Genomic DNA, 22,115 nt, shown 5'->3' on the forward strand with positions numbered 1-22,115 from the left:
AATTTCACGTGCCAAATCACTCCGTATCAAGCTGGCCACCCGAAAACACACGGAACACCACGCTCCTGCCCCGAAGGCCGAGTTACTGCCCCCCCAGTGCCCTGAGCAGCCTCCCACGTGCTATCTGCTGCTGCCTGCCTGCCTGCCTGCCTGCTGCCACCGTGCCCTGCCATTTGGTGCCTGCACATCAGCCATCTGCAGGGGTCCACTTGCTGTGTCCACCCCTGCTGGAACTGAAGACTCCCAACTGGGATTACATCGCTCCACAGCCCAGCCCCAGGACCCAGTTGCCCACCCACACCTGCCTCTGGGGTTGCCATGTCGGGCACTTCTACATCTGGCACCAGTGGCAACCCCAGGCCAGAGGGGCAGAGGGGCACCAGCTTCACTGCCACCGAAGTTGGTGTCCTGGTGGAGCATGTCCTGGGGCAGTATGATGCCCTCTTTGGATCGTCCCGCGCCAGCAAGGAAGGACGGGAGAGGATCTGGGCCGACTGTGTGGTTGCCATCAACGCGGAGGGGGTGGCAACCCGCAACGTCTTGAAGATCAAGAAGCGCTGGGAGGACTTGAGGTCCAGGACCCTTGTGAAGGCCCGGCGCCTCGTGGAGGGGGGCCGGGGCCACATGAGTTCCATCCAGAAGAGGGTCCTGGAACGCGTACGCCCAGCGCTCCACGCCCAGATCCTTGAGAGGGAGACCCGTCTGGAGTTGAGCGGTAAGTGTCCAAGCATCACTGTGTGAGACAGGGCATGTTGCGGTGTGCTGGTTCTATGATACTTGCCTGTATGTGTGCCATGGGCCATGTATGCATGTATGTGTGCTGGGACATCATGGTAATGCATGTGCGACCAGTGATGTGTGACCCACATGGTTGTTGCATGTGTTGAAATGCGGCATGGGGAGCACTATGCAGATTTGGGACATGAGAGCATGCCAGTCTCTGTACCTGGACATGGATGGGGGTGAAGGATGGGTGCTGATGCCAGGTACATATATGGTAGCCATGTCTGTGTGCCTGACCTGCATGTCTGTGACTTGTGCATGCCATGGATGCATGACTCATGTGTGTGACAATGCACAGATTCAGTGACGCACCCAACTTACCCTTGTTTTGCCTGTGTTCGGTGTGATTGGGGCCAGATGGATGTGACTGAGGTGAAGTGTGTGCATGTGATATGCATGAGCCATGATGCATGTGAGTTACATATCATTGAATGTTTCAAGAGTCAATTGGACATGCATGGAAATGTGCATGGCATGCACCATGCCTGTTACTGTGTGTGTTTTGCCTGGACTGACCCATGTGTTGTGGAGGGACATGATGGAAGTGTACTTTGACAGGGGTGCTCATCTGCTATTGCTTCCTGTCTAGGGGACCATTGTACAGTAGCCTGATGCTTGTGTCCTTTGTCTCCCTCTACGCAGCGGCTAGTGAAGAAGAGGGCGGAGACGGCGCTGTGGAGCAAGGCGGCGGGGATGCCCCCACGGCTGCAGCGGAAGGGGTGGGTGAGCCCCCACAGGGGCCTGCTACGGCGGGAGACGGTGAGGAGCCATCCAGGTTGGTGGTTTGCACAGAGGAGGAGGAGGCCGACACTGGTGCACACATGGGGCCTGGTGGGAGCATCCCTGCTGGTGCAAGTGGTGCAGTCCAGGGCCAGGGGCAGGAGGCAGCACAGGTCACCGTGGAGGTGCCTGTGCATGTCGCTGTCCCTGACCCTGTGAGTGCACCACCATGCACCAGCAGGGATGCCCCGTCCCAGGCCCGTCCGCAGGTAGAGGGGATGTCCATGTCAACTGACTCCCCTCCACCTGCGGCCGTGGGAACCCCTGGCCGCGTGGAGCAGGTCCTGATTGGGGTCGCGATGCGCACGGCTGTGATTCGTGATGCCGTGCGTGCTTCCCGGGAGGAGCACGCACGTCATCACGAAGTGCACCGTGCCGACGTGGCCCAATTGGGATCGGCCATGTTCGGGGGGTTCCTGCATGTGTTGGCCAATCTGACGGCCCTCTCCTCCTCTGTGCAGGCTATCCACCGGTCGTTCTCCTTGCCGTCTTCCGGCCCAGATGCCACCATGGCCCCCTGTGGACCTGCCCCGACCAATGCAGCGAGCTCGGTGGGGATCCCATCCCTGCCGCAGTTGGGAGTCGGAGGTCCAGCAGGGGTGGACGACACAGCAAGTGGACCCCAGCAGATGGAAGATGTGCAGGCATCATCGGGCAGGGCACGTGCACGACGGCGTCGGTGGTTACCATCAGCCTGGATGCCGTCGTGCTGGCAGAGGCAGTGGCGTCGGAGGCAGCAGCAGGCTCGACGTGGGAGGCATCATGGCTCAGGGCCATCAAGATCGGAGGGGCAGGCATCGGCCGGAGGGCAGGGCAACCCTGGCATGGCAGTGTGTTCCGTGTGGGAGGAGTTTGGCCAGCGGATAGGTGCGGAGCGGCAGCGGGCGGAAGAGGAGCGGCTCGCCATGGCCAGGGCGGAGATCTCCATGCATCAGGCATTGAGGCGGGCTGAGTGCCTCGAGGAGGCTCGCAGGGAATTTGGTGAGCACATGGGGTTGTCCCTGCGAGACCTCGGGGCCAGGACTGAGTCCCGCCTCCAGGACATTGACATGGAGTTCGAGGATGCCCTGGCCAGCATCACCAAGTGAGCCGCAGGACTAGCCCGCTGCCTTTGTATATAGTTTTTTAGTTAGTTAGTGCTAGGTTTCCTTTATTTCTTTTTATTATTTTGGACCGCTTGGACAATGGCCACTTCTTTGTACATATTTTTTTAATTAGTTAGTATTAGGTTTCATTAGTGGTGTTGGGCTCATGGACCCTTGAACAATCCTGTATATATTGTTATTTTTTGGGAGGTACATTTTTTTACTTTCATATTGTTTACACCATGTCGTAATGGTTTTTCTTTCATTTCATACTACATGTGTTTACTTTGGACAAAATCTATTGATTTTTCTATCCTTTGTTTTTTGGTTTCTCATTTTTGTTCCCGGACATGGACCTTTTATTTGCTTTGCCAGATAGTTGTATTAGTTTACTTGATATTTTTTGTAATACATTTTTATATTATCTTACACTTGTGTCATTTTTTCTTTGGTTTCTTACATGTCATGATATGGGTTTTGACATTCACTTGCACCCATTGTGTATGTGTGTGTGGCGGACATGTGTTCTTTTGCATACTTGCCTTTGGGGTTGTGTCATGTGATTGCATTCACTATGTGGGTGCATGCAATCCTTGCCTGGGTGTTTGTGCTGGGTATGCTGGCCATTACTGCCATTATTGTGTATCGTCAGGACCAGGGGCCAGGGGGACATGGGTGGGGGCATGGTGGAGGGTGCCCCTGGTGGATGGGGGGTGGGGGGTGGTGGGAGACATGGGTGGGGGCCTGGTGGAGGGTGTCCCTGGTGGATGGGGGGTGGGGGTGGTGGGAGACATGGGTTGGACATGGGTGGGGGCCTGCTGGCAGGTTCCCCACAGTGCTGGGGGTGGGGGTGGTGGGAGACATGGGTGGGGGCCTGGTGGAGGGTGTCCCTGGTGGATGGGGGGTTGGGGGTGGTGGGAGACATGGGTGGGGGCCTGCTGGCAGGTTCCCCACAGTGCTGGGGGTGGGGGTGGTGGGAGACATGGGTGGGGGCCTGGTGGAGGGTGCACCTGGTGGATGGGGGGTTGGGGGTGGTGGGAGACATGGGTTGGACATGGGTGGGGGCCTGCTGGCAGGTTCCCCACAGTGCTGGGGGTGGGGGTGGTGGGAGACATGGGTGGGGGCCTGGTGGAGGGTGTCCCTGGTGGATGGGGGGTGGGGGGTGGTGGGAGACATGGGTGGGGGCCTGGTGGAGGGTGTCCCTGGTGGATGGGGGTTGGGGGTGGTGGGAGACATGGGTTGGACATGGGTGGGGGCCTGCTGGCAGGTTCCCCACAGTGCTGGGGGTGGGGGTGGTGGGAGACATGGGTGGGGGCCTGGTGGAGGGTGTCCCTGGTGGATGGGGGGTGGGTGTGGTGGGAGACATGAGCAGGTGTGCAGGGTAGTTCCCTGTGGTGTGTGCTGCCTGCAGGGGCCGTGGAGGGTGTACAGGTAATGCCTGGGAGCACACAGCCATTTCGCGTGTGCAACTTCACGCGCACCCCTGCAATCCACGTACCCGGCCATATCGCGTGTGGAACTTCCCGCGCACCCCTGCAATCCACGTACCCGGCCATATCGCGTGTGGAACTTCACGCGCACCCCTGGAATCCACGTAGCCGGCCATATCGCGTGTGGAACTTCCCGCGCACCCCTGGAATCCACGTAGCCGGCCATATCGCGTGTGGAACTTCCCGCGCACCCCTGCAATCCACGTACCCTGCCATATCGCGTGTGGAACTTCACGCGCACCCCTGGAATCCACGTAGCCGGACATATCGCGTGTGCAACTTCCCGCGCACCCCTGAAATCCACGTAGCCGGCCATTTCGCGTGTGGAACTTCCCGCGCACCCCTGTAATCCACGTAGCCGGCCTTTTCGCGTGTGCAACTTCCCGCGCACCCCTGCAATCCACGTACCCTGCCATATCGCGTGTGGAACTTCCCGCGCACCCCTGTAATCCACGTAGCCGGCCATATCGCGTGTGCAACTTCCCGCGCACCCCTGAAATCCACGTAGCCGGCCTTTTCGCGTGTGCTACTTCCCTCGCACCCCTGTAATCCACGTACCCGGCCATATCGCGTGTGGAACTTCCCGCGCACCCCTGCAATCCACGTACCCGGCCATATCGCGTGTGGAACTTCACGCGCACCCCTGGAATCCACGTAGCCGGCCATATCGCGTGTGGAACTTCCCGCGCACCCCTGGAATCCACGTAGCCGGCCATTTCGCGTGTGGAACTTCCCGCGCACCCCTGTAATCCACGTAGCCGGCCTTTTCGCGTGTGCAACTTCCCGCGCACCCCTGCAATCCACGTACCCTGCCATATCGCGTGTGGAACTTCCCGCGCACCCCTGGAATCCACGTAGCCGGCCATATCGCGTGTGCAACTTCCCGCGCACCCCTGAAATCCACGTAGCCGGCCTTTTCGCGTGTGCTACTTCCCTCGCACCCCTGTAATCCACATACCCTGCCATATCGCGTGTGGAACTTCCCGCGCACCCCTGTAATCCACGTAGCCGGCCATATCGCGTGTGCAACTTCCCGCGCACCCCTGGAATCCACGTAGCCGGCCATTTCGCGTGTGGAACTTCCCGCGCACCCCTGTAATCCACGTAGCCGGCCTTTTCGCGTGTGCAACTTCCCGCGCACCCCTGCAATCCACGTACCCTGCCATATCGCGTGTGGAACTTCCCGCGCACCCCTGGAATCCACGTAGCCGGCCATATCGCGTGTGCAACTTCCCGCGCACCCCTGAAATCCACGTAGCCGGCCTTTTCGCGTGTGCTACTTCCCTCGCACCCCTGTAATCCACGTACCCTGCCATATCGCGTGTGGAACTTCCCGCGCACCCCTGTAATCCACGTAGCCGGCCATATCGCGTGTGGAACTTCCCGCGCACCCCTGTAATCCACGTACCCGGCCATATCGCGTGTGCAACTTCCCGCGCACCCCTGAAATCCACGTAGCCGGCCTTTTCGCGTGTGCTACTTCCCTCGCACCCCTGTAATCCACGTACCCTGCCATATCGCGTGTGGAACTTCCCGCGCACCCCTGTAATCCATGTAGCCGGCCATATCGCGTGTGGAACTTCCCGCGCACCCCTGAAATCCACGTACCCGGCCATTTCGCGTGTGCAACTTACCGCGCACCCCGGTATGCACGCACACGTTTATTTTTTCTCTCTGCGCGTGTGTGTGTTTGTGGGTACCCCTTTGTACGTCTTTTGTCCTGGAGGGCCACAGTATTGGACATTGATCATGTCTGTATATAGGTGCTATTTGTTGGCGCACCTTTTAGCGCACATTTCTTGCAGGCGCAGAGACGCTACCGCCTGCTTTCTTGTGGCGGTCGTGTTTGTGCCTGTTTGTGCCTGTGCGCTGCTTTGAGCGTGCGCTTTTTTGCCCTATTCTATTCCATGAATACGTGTTGTATGCGAGCGTGTGGGCGTTCCGCGCACTTGCCTCCTAAACTTTTCCCGTGCCGCCCACATTCTTCCCCATTGCGAGTGTTGTGCCCCATTTTATTCCCCATTCCGAGTGTCCCGCCCTGTGTCCCGCCTACTTTAGAGCTGTGCGCTGCGCTCGGAGTGATGGCGCAGTGGCCGTGGCGCACGACGTTGGTTGACCTGTGCGCCGGCCTGCGCCGCGCGTTTTTTCCGCGCACGTCCTCTGCTTTTCTTGCGCAGGGACTTCCATGAATCGACGTGCGCTGGTTTCCCTGCGCTTTGCGCTGATTTTCGGCGCAGCGCACGTATTGGCCCCTCTGCGCCGGGATTTTCGGCGCACATTTATTCCATGAATCGGCCTGTTTATTTGACCTTACCTGACCAAGTACTTTGAATGAATAAAGAAAGCAAACAAGTGATGCAATGAAAATGACAATATTGAACCAGAACATGACTCCTGTTCCCTTCATTCCTCACTGCACGCCCCCCCACCAACATCCCTCTCCAGCCCCAGTATTTGAACTTTATCTTTTCTGTGCAAAGACCTGTCAGTGCAAATGCACATAAAACAAGCATACAGCACTGGCTCACCTAAAGAGTGGCATGCCAACAGGCACCTCATGTTAATGACAGCTGGCATGAAGGAAAAAAAAAAAACATTGGTCACAATCATTGTGCATTCCAAGGGACTCTCCCTAATATTTGCAAAATACGCCACCATTCATGTCTCATTGCCTGCATCAACATTCTGACGTTGGCAGCGATTCTGGAGGGTTCGTTGGACACATTCGGTAAAAGCACACGACTGAGTTCCCATCCTGTGTGCCTCACCTAGTGGGAAATTAGGTTCAAAATGTCCAGCCTGTGTGCCTCACCAGGTGGGAAATTAGGTTCAAAATGTCCCAGATGGAGAAACGCTTGTTTGCCTCTGTGCGTTTTACCATACCTCCCCGAGTGCTGTTTTTTTTTTAACCTCCGAAATAACAACTGGGTGGGAAGGGAGACTGATTTCCACCTGCCATAACATGCAAGCTCAGGCGTGCTAAAAGGCAGTGGCTTGGACGAGTGGCTAGAGCAGGGCAAGTGGTTGTGATTAATTGAAAACCTTGCATCAATCACGTTTTTGTTATAATCTGTGTGAAATGCATGTTGTTTTATCGGTCTCAGGTAATAATATCCCTATATATATATGGTCGCCGTATATAATGTTGCTGGGAAAAGGTTGTGGTGACATTATATAAGTGACCATACATATATAGGGACAGGGGCAGATGGGGTGTCCCCCCCCACATGTACAATAAAAAAGGGTTTGGGGGTTGCCGGGGTGTACCCTGCATGTTCCATGTGATAATGTCCCCACAAAGAGAAATTTCCGGCAATTTTTTTGCATGGCGAGATTTTTGAGGGGACATTATTGCATGGAACCGTTTTATCTGAATAAAACATATGATAAGATTGAAACGTGATAAGCTAATAAAGCGTGTCTTTGGACTACGATATGATGTCCCTTTCCTAGCTTTCAGGCGTCAGGAGACCTGTGATGTTCCCGGCCCACGTGGCCGCTTGTAACCAGGAATAAGCGACATGAAACTGGCGTTGAGGTGTCAGGATTCCTCATTACTTAAAGGCCTTTTAATACAGAGAATCAAAGCGTATTGGTGCAGATACTGAGAATGAATGCTTTAATCTTTCTGCTTCATTAGGCCCTGACAGGCTGTCGTGGTCAGGGCTCATTCCGCTTCAGCTGCTCGCCTCTTACTGCCGATGGTAATCATGACGGATCATGCAATACTTTATGAGAATACAAATGCGTTTTCATCTCATTATTACGTTTTTTTTTTCTCCAACCACGCTGATTGCTCTGCAAAAAAGCTGCTCACTCTCATGCCCGCCTATCATTCCAGATTCCTTTGCAATGCAGGCACTTGTTTGAAAATAGATATAGGATTTTAATACCTTATTTCTTTCAATGTTCAGCTCTGGGATTTTGAAAGCATGATTAGTATTCTCCCTTGCTCCTGAGCTCTATGAAAGTCTATCATACTCGTCCTTAGCACTTAAGGGGTTAAGAGAGAGCACCGTGCATCAACAGGTTGATTGGCTCTTTCAAGAAGATCCTTCATTGAAAACAAATATATAGTTCATCCTTCTTTATCATAAGGGCAAGCCATGGGTGGTTCCATGCATGGCATTTAAAGTCGGAAACCCTGAATAATAAAGTGTTATTGAGAGAAGAAGCGCACTGCGGTTCTAATAATCTGTAGCGATGCAGACTACTGAGAGACAATTATATCTTCAAATTAATGTAATTAATTACTCACCATGGATACAGTGTCGCAGATAAGCAACAGGAGCGATATCCTAAATAGAGTATTGCTATTTGTAGTCAGAATATATTATACTTTCAAGGGAGGCAATGACGGTGTCACAAATTTTCAAGTATACAGATTAATCATCATGTTTGTCAGATCTTATATATATATATATATATATATATAAGTCGTCCGATGCCATTTGTGATGTCATCAGTGCTTGGGGCTACGCAATTGGGCCCCGTAGTTAAAGTGGCATAGCTTCTAACATCTGCCAAATTTCAGGGGTTTTGTCACATAAAACAACACCTCAAAGTCATTTCAACTAAAGTGTTTTTTCACTGAATTTCAAGGATTGTGTTGCAATTGTCAAAGTCAAGTGTTAGATGCGCCACCATTCCTAGCTCCAGGACCACATCACCCTCCAAATCTGATCCTTGCAAAGGGACCTGATATGGTATGAAAGTCATTAATAACGCACCTGTGCACAAGTGTCTCTAGGCATGACAAGACATGGGAGGGAAGCAGTGCAAGGATGATGGATCGAGAAAGAGCCTGGTACCCAGTGAGACTCTGAGGGTAGCCAAGCAACCAGTCGGTAGAGCAGACAGGTAGGTCAGCAGGGGAGGGAGAGAGAGAAAGCAGAGGAGAAAAGGAAGGTCTTGCACTGCTTCTGGAACTACAGTTGGTCCGGCACTGTTCCACGGCAGCTTCTGTATGTGCGCAAGGGCACAGACTCCTGCACTTGCTTGTAATAGTCTCAAGGCCTGCAAGCAAGTCTGGTGTAACAGTTCCAGGCAAAGGCTATGCAGACCTGAGCGCAGCGGCATGCACAGGGTGCAAACCATTTTTCTATGCTCTGCACACAGCATTGAGGCTCTGCACAGAGGACATATAGAGCTTTCGTTTGAGAGCCTGGCATTAGTAGTCGGGCCTCACCACTTCGAAGGTATTTGCAGAACTGTGGCCCTGTTTATGACTAACAGCAGATGTTGGCAATCTGGAGTCAGGGTCCACCATCAGTCGTGTGCACTTTTAATATCAACTGGCAGTGTTTTTAGACCAGTGGATATTGAATGTGTGTTGTGTGGACAGAAGCTAATGGCAGTCGGTGCCACAGGTTAACTGTTTGTCTGCTTGCTTCCTGACAAGCACGCACTAATGTCATGAAGAGATGAGGAGACAATGAAAGGCCAACCCAGTCCTAGGAAAAGACATGGTAGAAAAGACACAAAGGTGAGCAACAGCTTTTTAGTTTAGTTAGCCCCTGACTCCCTGTAGCGTGGCACTATCTGCATCACGTGGGAAACCTGGGCTGGGACATGTGTTGGATATTATGCTGTAGAGGCCTGAGCTAAGGAAAAACCCATTGTCGTTGTAGGACCAAGTCCTATGCAGACTAAACACCATTTCCCCCCAGTAATGAGTCTGCTCTCCTTTGCCCTTTACCCCTCCACCGATCACTTGCTGAATCTAGCACCCTACTGTCCGAAATCTGTATTTGGCTGACCTACATCTCACCCAATTAAATGCGACATCCCTCACTCCTCTCAGGAAATGAGCAGCTGCAGTGAAGTCAGATGTCTCAAGAGGAATTTTCACTTAGCTGTGCTTAAAAAATACTCAGTTTAGAAAGTGCTCTGTTTAGTGACACTTTCTGTAGCCATATGCAAACATGCTCGAGACACACGTATGGGCACCGTATTTTGATGCTCAATATTCACTGAAGTGTACATTCATTCAGTGTATTCTACTCATTCACTGTCTTTGACAGTGAAATAAATACAATACAGTGGGCCGGATTTATAAAGTGTTTTCCGATGGGATTGCACCATATCTGCCAAAATGCCAGATTCCATTCATGCAACCGTAGTGTAATCTTTGTTATAACTTTGCCTTCAAGTACCTGTAGTCCTTGATGTCCCCATTATAAAGCCTGGATTACAACTCCCAGAATGTAAAGTAATACCAGGAAGGTCTAGCATCTCCCGAAATAGAATAGAACATATTGGCATGTATGTTGTTGTTTTAATTGCTGCTAATTCTAGGATATAGGGTCAAATATATAGTGTGACTTAAAGTCATGGGTAGATAGTAAATTGCCCCGATGTGAGTCTATGCCGGCAGGTTCTTTTGTGTATCATATTTTGCTGCTCTATTACTAAGCCTTTTCCCTCCTTTTATGAAATTGAAATTTGGTTGGTTTTTTGCATTGTTGCTGTGCTATATCTAGTCCTTTTTCCTACATTTTAGGAAATTCAAATCTTTGTAGTTTCTGCACTGTGGTTACTGGAAACTGTGTCCCATTAGGCACTCTCCCACTCTCTAGGGCCCCACCCCTGCTGGGGGTGCCGTTGTACTGTTTATCCCCTGTTTGCTCTTCCTGTGTGTTCCGTACTGCCTTATCCCCACAAGCCCCTGCGCCTCCAGCATTGTGCGGCTCGGAGTTGGGTGTCTCCTTCTCATCTTCACTCCCTCCTCCTGCACTTTCCTCCTTCCGCCCTCGATTGGTGCATTTCCCCCCCTTCCTATACCTACTATCCTATCCCTCTCACTAAGTCTGGAACGAAAAGGCTCAAGAGGGACATCCTGGTCTCAAACCCAGGCCTCCGTATCGCTGATACTTACATCAGTGCTTCCTGCAGACAAACTGTCACCGACATCCTCTTTGTTGTTCCCTCACCAGACCTATGGACCGCTCATATGGTCTCAGTTCTCTCTCCTATCGCTTCCTCCCGCATTAATGGTGGCAGTCGGTGGGAGGTCCTCTTGGCCTCCTTCCACTCCTCCAAGACGATCATTAATGTCTATCTGAATGGCACATCTTCGTCCAAGGCCCTCAGCCCCAACTCCTCCTTTTTGATATCAGTCTCCCATGCTTTATCAACTTTCTTCCTTCTTCTGCTACTCCTAATAGCGCCTCTGTGGCCCCTCCACCACTGTATACTTATGCCACCTCCTTCTAACACCTCTGCCTACTCTAGGGCCCCTCTACCACATCCACAGACCGTACCTCAACCCAGTAACCCTACCATGGAAATCTTTCAAATGTGGTAACCTGCTGCATGTCACTACTCTCAACTCTTGCTCTGTTGTCAAACACTCCTTTGACATCTGCAACCTCCTCGAAGAACTTGACCTGGCTATCCTCCCTCTCACCGTGACATGGTTCACGGTCAGCTCTGTGACCACAAAAGTGATGGGTGGAAGGTTGTGAATGAACCTGTACCACTGGCCACCGTGTTTTAGTCTGACTGCGCCATTGCAAAAGGGGTCCAGATATATGCAAATCAGTCAGGTACTGTGACCAATGGTAGCAGCCCCGCCTGAACTGCTAGGCCAGGCCCTCTCTGCACAGAAACACAAGCAACCCCAGACATGTTTTGGCCTTGTTGGGCCTCCTCAGTGAGGTGCAGCTTGGTTCCCTATGGCGCAGTGAGCAAGGGACCCACGTCTGGGCATGCCCTCTCTCACAGACGTGGGTCTCGTGCCTGCTAGGCTTAGGGACTGAAGCTACTCCTCGCTGATGTGGTCCAACAAGACTGAAAGATGTTTGGGGATGCTGGTGGTCTTGTGCAGAAGGGATGTGACCTAGCAGTTCGGGCTGGACTGCCCATTTTGGGGTGGGACCAAGCCTGATTTGCATATGGTCTTTCCCATTCTCTAATGGCTTGGCAGGTGAAGAAAGATGGTCTGGAGGGTTGCCCAGAGCAATGCCAGAGGTCAAGATTCATTCTAAGCCTTCCAGCCATTACTTCTTTGTTTTTGCTTTGTCACAGTCAGCTCTGCCATGAGTTTTGACATTCTCCTCCCTGATGGGTACAAGATCCTCTCCAAACCCAGAACCAACCGTCCCTGAAGTGGAGCAGCTCTGATCTTTCTGGAGTGGTTTCCTGCTTCTGTCATTCCTACACAGGTCTACTCTTCCTTTGAATGCCTGGTGTGCAGACACTCTATCTCTCCTGCGCTCTCTCTGACTGTGGCCACCATCCACAGGCCACCTGGCCAGGTTGCCCTAGTCCTCTCAGAGTGGGCTGACCTCTCCTCTTCTCTACCTCTCAACTTCTCCTCCTTGGAGACCTCAACATCAACCTGGATGCTTTGAATCCCTCCTTGGTGCTCTTCCACAACCATTTCCATTCTACCCCCTGGCCCAACACACTCTGCAGGGCATACCTTGTATGTTCCCATCTCCTCAGACGTCCCCCTCTCGAACCCTCTCACAACTCCTCTCTCTTGGACTGACCTCCACACAAAACAAAGCTTGCTTCTGTGAGTTTGGGTTAGTGTTGGTCTGGCATTGGGACCTAGAGTGCATGAGTTTAGAGGCACGTGATAGAGCAAGCATTATATACACGTGAGAGGGTGGGTGTCCAAGCCATGTGACAGTGTGCGGGGGCTTTTTGAAAACACATGGCAGTTCTGGGGGTAGGTCATTCAGGGTTTTAATCCATGACTCTAAGCCACTCTCCTTTGTCCTGTCGCCCCACAGTGAAATACTGTTCCTCCTATCACAGTCAAAAGCGTGTGCACCCTGGGCAGGAGCCAGTTCCAGCACCTCTTTGGCAGCCTCAGGAAGACCCCCCCAGACCAAGAATCCAAGTACAGCCAGGTAAGAGAGCTGAGTGTCACCATTGCAAGGATGCAGTGCTGTGGATACGCTTTTTGGTGGTTGTAAGAATGACGTGACCTTCAACCTTGCAAGTTGAGGCAAGGTTCCAGTGGTGCATGGGTGATGGTGGTCTAAGGCTGTTGAGTGTGCTGATCTATGCTGTTTTTCATATGGCTTTAACTTAGTCACCAACCCTTTTAATGTCAGTCATTTTCTTCTGATCAAAGCAGATTCAATTTACTTTTGCCTTTATCCATGCTATTCTATGTCCACCCACTTGTTTCTTCCAATGCAAAATCTGGGTTAGTGCTTCGCTGATGGGGTACTTATGTCTAGTATGTCATTCAATGTCCTCCATTTCTGTGGCTTTTAGATAAGTGCTACCCTATCCATGTTTCGTTTAGACCTGAGCATGACCATTGGTGGGTGAATGTGGGTCGCTGCAGGTGTGCTTGGGTGAACATGGATCTCTGCAGGTGTGCTTTTTGTGTTTGCCTACTTCAGTGGAAGGGGCATATGCTTATGTCGAAGCATATGGTTGCAAGCAGCTGTCTATTGAGGTGCATTCAAGAGGGCATGAGTGAATGTTTTTTGTGACTGTCTTCAAGGGAATTAGTATGTGCTCTCTTTACCGCTCCTCTTTCTTCACAGATGGTGCCCATTGCTGTTGCTGTCAACATACCTTTCTTGTTCCCACTATTGTAAAAATGTTTGCTGTACCTATGTGTGGTCCAAGTACCCCAGACACGGACTACTCTTGTTATCTTTGAAATGAAAATTGTTTATTATACTAACTGGGTGCAAAGTTTTCACTCGCCACTAGCTGCTTGCTAGTGATATTTGACTATAATGGTGTGTTGTGTGAATGTCTACCATTGAAGTGGCAATTGACTTTTTTATGATTAGCTAGCATCTTGCAACCTGAATGCTGGCATCCTGTTACTAAATTAAGCGGGGGTACCAGAGGACCTTCTGGGAATACCAATGCGTTATTTGATCAATACATGGCATGCTATGGGTTGTGGGATATTTCTATTTTTGTTGCATTTATGTTGCATTTCTAAGAAGGGGGAATGTGCCTAGATCTTCAAATACTTTAAGATGGTCCTGGCTTATTACCTGTGCCAAGGCTGCTCCTCTCACTCCTTTCACACCCATTCTCATTACTGGATTGTTCTTAAAGTGTCAGGTTATTAGACTGTGAATATCTTACAGGGTAGAGTTGTTTTGATGTCTGAGGTCAATCAGTGTATATACACTTTGCATACAATAACACATATGATGCTACTTTGGGGCTACCAGCCCAGAAAGTGTATGTTTTTTTCTCACTTAGTTATAAATGCTATAGGTACCCAAGGGAACCTCTTGCACACACATTCCATGTCCAATGTCTTCCATTAAGTGTATACTTGACACTTTGCAACATGCTTGTGCCTCCACCAACTAGACTTCTCCAAGCTAGATCTGCCAAATTGAATCGTGTACTGGAAGGCATAAAATAGCCAAGTGAGAGGTGTAGCTGTGTGTAATGTAAGGCAATTGAAGATTTAGAGATGGGTCAGTTGGTTGGGGAGACATGAGGGTTTGGGAATAGTGAGGACTCCTGCTGGTATCTGTGTAATTGGTTGAACTGCTTGCCTGCTGAGACATGGAAACTGGACAAGTGAAATCAGCTGTAGTTCATGGGGTGTGGGGGGTGGATTGTGCCTCTTTTGTATGACTGACTTCTTTTCACTGTATGTTTTTGGAACTAAACTACCGAGAACGGTGGCTGCAGATGTCTACACTACCAGATCAATGTGCAGGCAAGTGTTGCAGATCATTGAAATCAACTTCCAGGTAAGTCTGTGACTAGCTGGGTATACCGAAGCTGTGGGCACCATGTGGTGACTTTTGAAGCAGCATGGTATACTTACTAGGAATCCGAGTTTATTACCAGCATTTCTCTATGAATGTAAATACTTTTCTGAGGTTTGTCTACTCCATGTAAAATTATAATTTAGGCAAGGGTTTGCCACTAAATTAGGCCCATGCAGTTTGCTCCTATCCAACCCTTCCCATCGGAGTGCCTGATGGGGCAGTGAGTTCTCCTCCATCTCGGGCTCCCCAGACGAGCTGGTTGATGGCAAAGTCTCTGCAGCCGTCTTTCATTTGCAGGTGGACCGGGCATCATCTCCTCTACGTCCAACACCATATAATAGGGCTTGCCACTAGATTAGGTCCATGCAGTTTGAGTCTATCCAACCTGCCAATCAGAGCGCCTGATGGGGAAGTGAGTTCTCCCCGACCTTGGGCTCCCCTGGGCAGCTGGTTGATGGCAAAATCTCTGCAGCCGTTTTTCTTTTGAATGTAGATACGGACATCGCCTCCTCTATGTCCAATACTGTAAACTGGGGCTCACCACTAGATTAGGCCCATGCAGTTTCCGTCTACCCAACCCGCTTATTGTAGCACCTGATGAGGCAGTGAGTTCTCTGCGCCCTTCCTTGCATTCCCTTGGGCACCTGGTTAACAGAAAAATGTCTGAAGCCGTCTTTCTTTTGCAGGTGGACCCAGGCATCGTCTCTTCTACGTCCAAACCTGTATACTAGGGCTCACCACTAGATTAGGCCCATGCAGTTTTCTCCTATCCAACCCACCAATCGGTAGCGCCTGATGGGGCAGGGAGTTTTTCCCCATCTTGAGCCCCCCTGGGCAGCTGGTTGATATCAAACAGCTGTCTTTCTTTTGCAGGTGGACCCGGGCATACGATTTGTGCCTATCCAAACAGCAAATTGGCGCGCCAGACGAGCATTGAGTTCACCCCCTTGCGCTCTCCTTGGCAGCTGGTTGATGGCAAAATCTCTGCATCTGTCTTTTTCTTGCAGATGGAGCCAGGTATTGTCTTCTTTACATTCAACACTACAGAGCAGCAGTGTACTACAAATCAACAAATCACTAGACTAGGCCTTTGCTATTTTTAAATGAATGCATGTCTAAATATTTCAGTGAACTACTGGTAGCCTCTAGTTATTGTTGTGTTTCATTTTTACACTGTCATTTACAGTATGGGCAAGTAGATTTTCAAAGGAAAGGTATGATGTGTGTTGATGGATTATCAGAATCAGGCCTGTGGACAGATCTTAAGAAGCCTCCATATTGTGATGATCATGAAAATCACTAGTGTCTAGCATATTCTAAAAGGGTAGTGTTACTGAACAGCAAGGCTTAGACTTGGGAGGGTGTAAGTGTGGTGAAGGGTTCAGTTGAGCACAGACTGATCCCTTTAAATAATACAATTTAAACAAACACGTTCAATTTTAAACCACATGTAAATATCACACTAAAATATCTCCTGACTTCCTAACTCATGTTTATACAGAGATCAGCTCTCGGATCATCCCTTTATGGCTTTTTCAAGACTTTTTGTTAACCTTTTTGTTAATCCTTTCTGGCATTGCCAAACTCCCCCCATCGGTAGGGTTCTTGTGGATTTTTGGAAGACCATAAAATACGGGGGTGATAGGGTGTTGATTCAGTAGAAATTCTCCTGTCTTGACATCAATCAAATTGAGATCTAGTGCATCTTCAATAGTGTTCTTAATAAGTGCCTTGATTTTATTGATAGGGTCACCATCCAATTTAGAGTAGGTGTTAAAGTCATCTAGGAGTGTGAGACACTTTGTTGTGTAGTCCTTCGTGTCCATAATAACAATTGCACCCCCTTTGTTGGCGGGTTTGATGGTCAATTCTTCATCTTTGGCTAATGCTTCGATATGTTCAAGTTGACATCTCTTCACATTACTTGGTGTCATCTTCTGGTAGTTGATCCTCTCTAGGTCTTTCATCACCATCTTCTCAAATAAATTGAGCATGGAGTTTTGTGTGGAGGGGTCGAAATAACACTTTGGATGGAATTCAAGAGTATTGGTTTCTGTTGAGGGTCGTTCCCCATCCATATCTGAGTTAAAAAAGAGTTTGAGCCTTAACTTCCTCAAGAGTCTGTGGAAGCACACTTTTTCTACAAAGAGTGTGGTGTTGCTGGTTGGTACGAATGATAGTCCACGGTTAAGCATGTCCAATTGACAGCTCCTGAGATTTTTATTGGATAAATTCACCACTAAGTTTTCAGTCATTTGTTTTTTCTTTTGTTTTGACCCTTTGCCTCTCCTCGTTTTTCTTTTTGCTTGTCTCTTAGTCCTAAAAAAGCACTGCCCGATATTCCAGGACTTGGTGGTGTCGCAGGGGTTGTTGAGTTAGCAGCGGATTGATCTGTAGAGTCTGTGTCAATATTCACAGTTTCCTTGTTGGTGGGACGTCTTCTCTCTTCTGGTTGAATTGGGTCACCAATGCTGCTGCTGCTACTATCACTGCCGGAATTAGATTTGTTCTGGAAGCGATATTTACGTTATTGGTCACGGTGATGGTAAAACTCTTGCCACGTGTAGACAATATCATTAAGGTAATCAAAGGTGTCTCTTTTAAATTTCCTCAGTTTCCTTTGTTCTATATCTTGTTAATAACCCGTACGTTCTGAATTGATGTCGATAAGTAGTGTAGCGAGTTCTTCAGATGTTTTAAATTCGCTTAACTGAGTTTTAAGGGTGGTGATTTCGGTGTCAATGGATGTGAGGGATATGGACAATTCTTCAATGGTCAGAAGTTTGAGGTCCAAGGAACACTTGTTTAAAATTTGATCCCATTTTTCAACGAAAGATTGACTTTCACTGCACAAAGTAGGGCATAAGTAAACCCTTAGTCCACGGGGTATTTTCTGCGATTTGTAGTACTCTACTAGGCTTGTCGCTTGTAATTTCTGTGCAATTTCACGTTGAATACGTTTCTCCAACTGAAAAACTAGCCTCTCTGGGTTAGCTCTACATTGCAGTGATTTCTCTGTGTCTTTTATTAGGGACAGAATGCGTTCAGCTTCAGGTGCGTCAAAAGCTAATGTAGTGGCGCGTTTGTCGGTTATGTCATTGATACGTGAGAAAGACATATTAATCAAATGATTAGAGAAATGGGTGCTGCCTTCATTTAGTGCCACACTAATGTATAGTGAAAAAAAGCAAACAGGAAAGGGATAGAAGGTGCACACACATAGATTTGAAAAATCAAAGCCAACTACAAAATTTAGCAACGGTCACAGAATCTTTAGGGTGCGGGGGAGGAAAAGTGGCCCTGGCACAGGGTCACCTAAATACACAAAGAGAAAGAACAGAGGATCCAAAACGGAACCCTCCCGTCCCATGCACACTTTACAATTGCGTCAACATTGAAGATGCACTATTGAAGATGCACTAGATCTCAATCTGATTGACGTCAAGACAGGAGAATTTCTACTGAATCAACACCCTATCACCCCTGTATTTTATGGTCTTCCAAAAATCCACAAGAACCCTACAATCCTCCATTGAGACCCATAGTAGCTGGTACAGACAGCATTTTCAACCCTCTTGCCATCTATGTTGATAAATCTCTTCAACAATTGGTCCAAGACACCCCCACTTACCTGAGAGACACAACTGACTTTCTTAATTGTATCAATGACATCACAGCTTTGAGTACTGAGTGCATCATTTTCAGTATGGACGTATGTAGTCTATACACATCTATCCCCTACGTCGAAGGCTTGGATGCAATTCAATGGCTCATTTCCAATAGTCCCAACAGTATGTCAAACAACAACCTGATCCTGAAATTTCTGGAAATTATACTCTTCAATAGCTACTTCAGATTCAAAGGGAAATTCTATCTACAGACAACTGGCACCTCTATGGTTTGTCCATGGTCCCTGTCTACGCTACACATTCATGTACAGATTAGAACACCAACATGTACTGGACCATCCAGAATGGTCCTACAAGATCTTAATGTGGAAACGTTACATTGATGATATTTTTGGTATCTGGTGCGGGACATGTGATGAATTGGAAACTTTCTTTAATTATATGAACACTATCCATGACAACATCAAGTTCACCATGGAGATAGGCGCACCCCGCCTACACTTCCTAGATGTGGATATGGAAATTAAAGAAAACCGTATCTGGACCATGGTCTTCCACAAACCAACTGATGCTAACAATCTATTGCATTTCACTAGTCATCACCCGAAATCTATGTTAAAAAGCTTCCCATATAGTCAGAAAGCAGCAAACTTTTTGAGAAATTTGCAGCCAGGGGTTATCCCGATACTATCCTCCAGGAAGCCAAAGAAAGATCTGGACTTATCAATAAAGAACAACTACTTGTACCCAAAACTAAATCTAAGGAAACACCACTGCTCCACATCACCAAATACTCGAGACAAAGCTTTCAAATAGGCAAATCTATCAGGAATCATTGGAACATTCTCCATAATGACCAGACACTCAAGGAACTATTTCCCAAAGCGCCCATGATCGCCTTCAGAAGTGGTAGGAATCTCAGGGATACTCTAGTAAATACCACCCAAGGACAAACAGATGGTTTTACAAACCAAAAAAAATGGGAACCTTTCCTTGTCTCTGTTGCTCTCACTGCAACAAAGTCACCAAAGGCGATAAGATCATCCACCCATACACTGGGAAGAAGATTAAGCTACGGCACTATGCCACTTGTATGTCCTCTGGGGTGATCTATGCGATTAAATGTCCATGTGGCAAACTATACGTGGGACAAACCACAAGACCAGTTAAAGAACGTCTAACAGAGCACAAATCGAACATTAGGTGTAAGAACATTAAATCACCTCTCTCGAGACACTTTGAGGCCGATTCATGGAATTAATGTGCGCTGAAAATTCCTGCGCAAGCGTGCAAAACCGTGCGAATCGCAGTGCAAGTGCAAAAATCGCAATGGAAGTGCGAAAATCCCAACGAAACCCGCGCACATCGATTCATGGAAGTCCGTGCGCGAGTAAAATCTGGGATGTGCGCTGAAAATCTGCGTTGCGCACAGGTCATCTAACGGCATGTGCTATGGCCACAGAGAAAGCGCACATAGCGTGGCGCACATAACAAAAGTAGGCGTAACACGGGGCGTGACACGCGGAATGGGGAACAACTCGTGAAAATGTGGGCGTCACGGGGAAAGTACAGGAGGCAAGTGCACGGAACGCCCACACGCTCGCCTACAACACGCATTCATGGAATCGAATAGGGAAAAACAGCGCACGGGCAAAGACGCGCACAGGCCTAAACACGTCCGCCACACGAAGGCAGGCGGTAGCGTCCCTGCGCATGAAATAATGTGCGCCAAAATGTGCGCTAACAAAAAGCACGTATATACAGCTCTAATGAATATCCCATACTGTGGCCCACTAGGACAAATGATGTGCAAAGGGGTACGCGACAAACAACGACAACCGCTGTGTCAAAAATAGCATGTGCGTTTATTTCGGGGGTGTGTGGGAAGTTTCACACGTGATTGGCCTTGGGCGAGCTGGGTACGTGTAAATCTGGGGTTCGCGTGAAGTTTCACATGCGATTGGCCTGGATACGTGTAAATCTGGGGTTCGCGGGAAGTCTCACACGCAATTTCAGCATGGTACGTGTATTTTGGGGGTGCCGTGGAGTCCTACACGTCAATTGGCAGTGTGGCTCCTCCCAGGTGTTCGCTCTACACGGCCCCTGCAGGCAGCCCACACCCCAGGGGACTACCCTGGACCCCTGGTCATGTCCCGCAGGCAGCCCATCCACCGTGGGCATGCCTCCGAGGCAAACCACATGTCAGCTTGCACTACTGATCACCAACGCATGACCCCCTCCAGCCTCACCCCCCAGCACTGAGGGGCACCTGCTAGCAGGCCCCCACTCATGTCCCCCAGCACCCCCTCCCCCAGCAGTCAGGGGCACTTGCCAGCAGGCCCCCACTCATGTCCCCTAGCACCCCCACCCCCAGCAGTGCAGGCCACCTGCCAGCAGGCCCCCACTCATGTCCCCCAGCACCCCCAACCCCCAGCAGTGCAGGGCACCTGCCAGCAGGCCTCCACTCATGTCCCAGTCATGTCCCCCAGCACCCCCAGCACCCCCAGCACCCCCAGCACCCCCACCCCCCAGCAGTGCAGGGCACCTGCCAGCAGGCCCCCGCTCATGTCCCACTCATGTCCCCATACACCCCCAGCACCCCACCAGTGCAGGACACCTGCCAGCAGGCCCCCACTCATGTCCCCTTGGACCCCCACCCCACAGCAATTCAGGGCACCTGTCAGCAGGCCCCCACTCATATCCCCCATCACCCCCACCCTACAGCAATGCAGGGCACCTGCCAGCAGGCCCGCACTCATGTTCCCCAGCACCCCCACCCCACAGCAGTGCAGGGCACCTACCAGCAGGCCCCCACTCATGTCCCCCAGCACCCCCACCCCCCAGCAGTGAAGCCCACCTGCCAGCAGGCCCCCACTCATGTCCCACTCATGTCCCCTTGCACCCCCACCCCCCAGCAGTGCAGGGCACCTGCCAGCAGGCCCCCACTCATGTCCTCCAGCAACCCCACCCCACAGCAATTCAGGGCACCTGTCAGCAGGCCCCCACTCATGTCCCACCATCACCCCCACCCCACAGCAATGCAGGGCACCTGCCAGCAGGCCCGCACTCATGTTCCCCAGCACCCCCACCCCACAGCAGTGCAGGGCACCTACCAGCATGCCCCCACTCATGTCCCCCAGCACCCCCACCTCCCGGCAGTGCAGGGCACCTGCCAGCAGGCCCCTACTCATGTCCCCCAGCACCCTCACCCCCCAGCAGTGCGGGGCTCCTGCCAGCAGGCCCCACTCATGTCCCCCAGCATCCCCACCCCCCAGAGGTGCAGGGCACCTGCCAGCAGGCCCCCACTCATGTCCCCCAGCACCCCCAGCAGTGCAGGTCACCTGCCAGCAGGCCCCCACTCATGTCCCACTCATGTCCCCTTGCACCCCCAACCCCAGAAGTGCAGGGCACCTGCCAGCAGGCCCCCACTCATGTCCCCCAGCACCTCCACCCCCAGCAGTGCAGGGCACCTGCCAGCAGGCCCCCACTCATGTCCCACCCATGTCCCCTTGCACCCCCACCCCTCAGCAGTGCAGGGCACCTGTCAGCAGGCCCCCACTCATGTCCCGCTCATGTCCCCCAGCACCCCCACCCCCCAGCAGTGCAGGGCAACTGCCAGCAGGCCCC

The sequence above is a fragment of the Ambystoma mexicanum genome, chromosome 7q (genome assembly GCF_040938575.1).
Source record: "Ambystoma mexicanum isolate Mex_15411 chromosome 7q, UKY_AmexF1_1, whole genome shotgun sequence".
Classification (NCBI taxonomy): Eukaryota; Metazoa; Chordata; class Amphibia; order Caudata; family Ambystomatidae; genus Ambystoma; species Ambystoma mexicanum.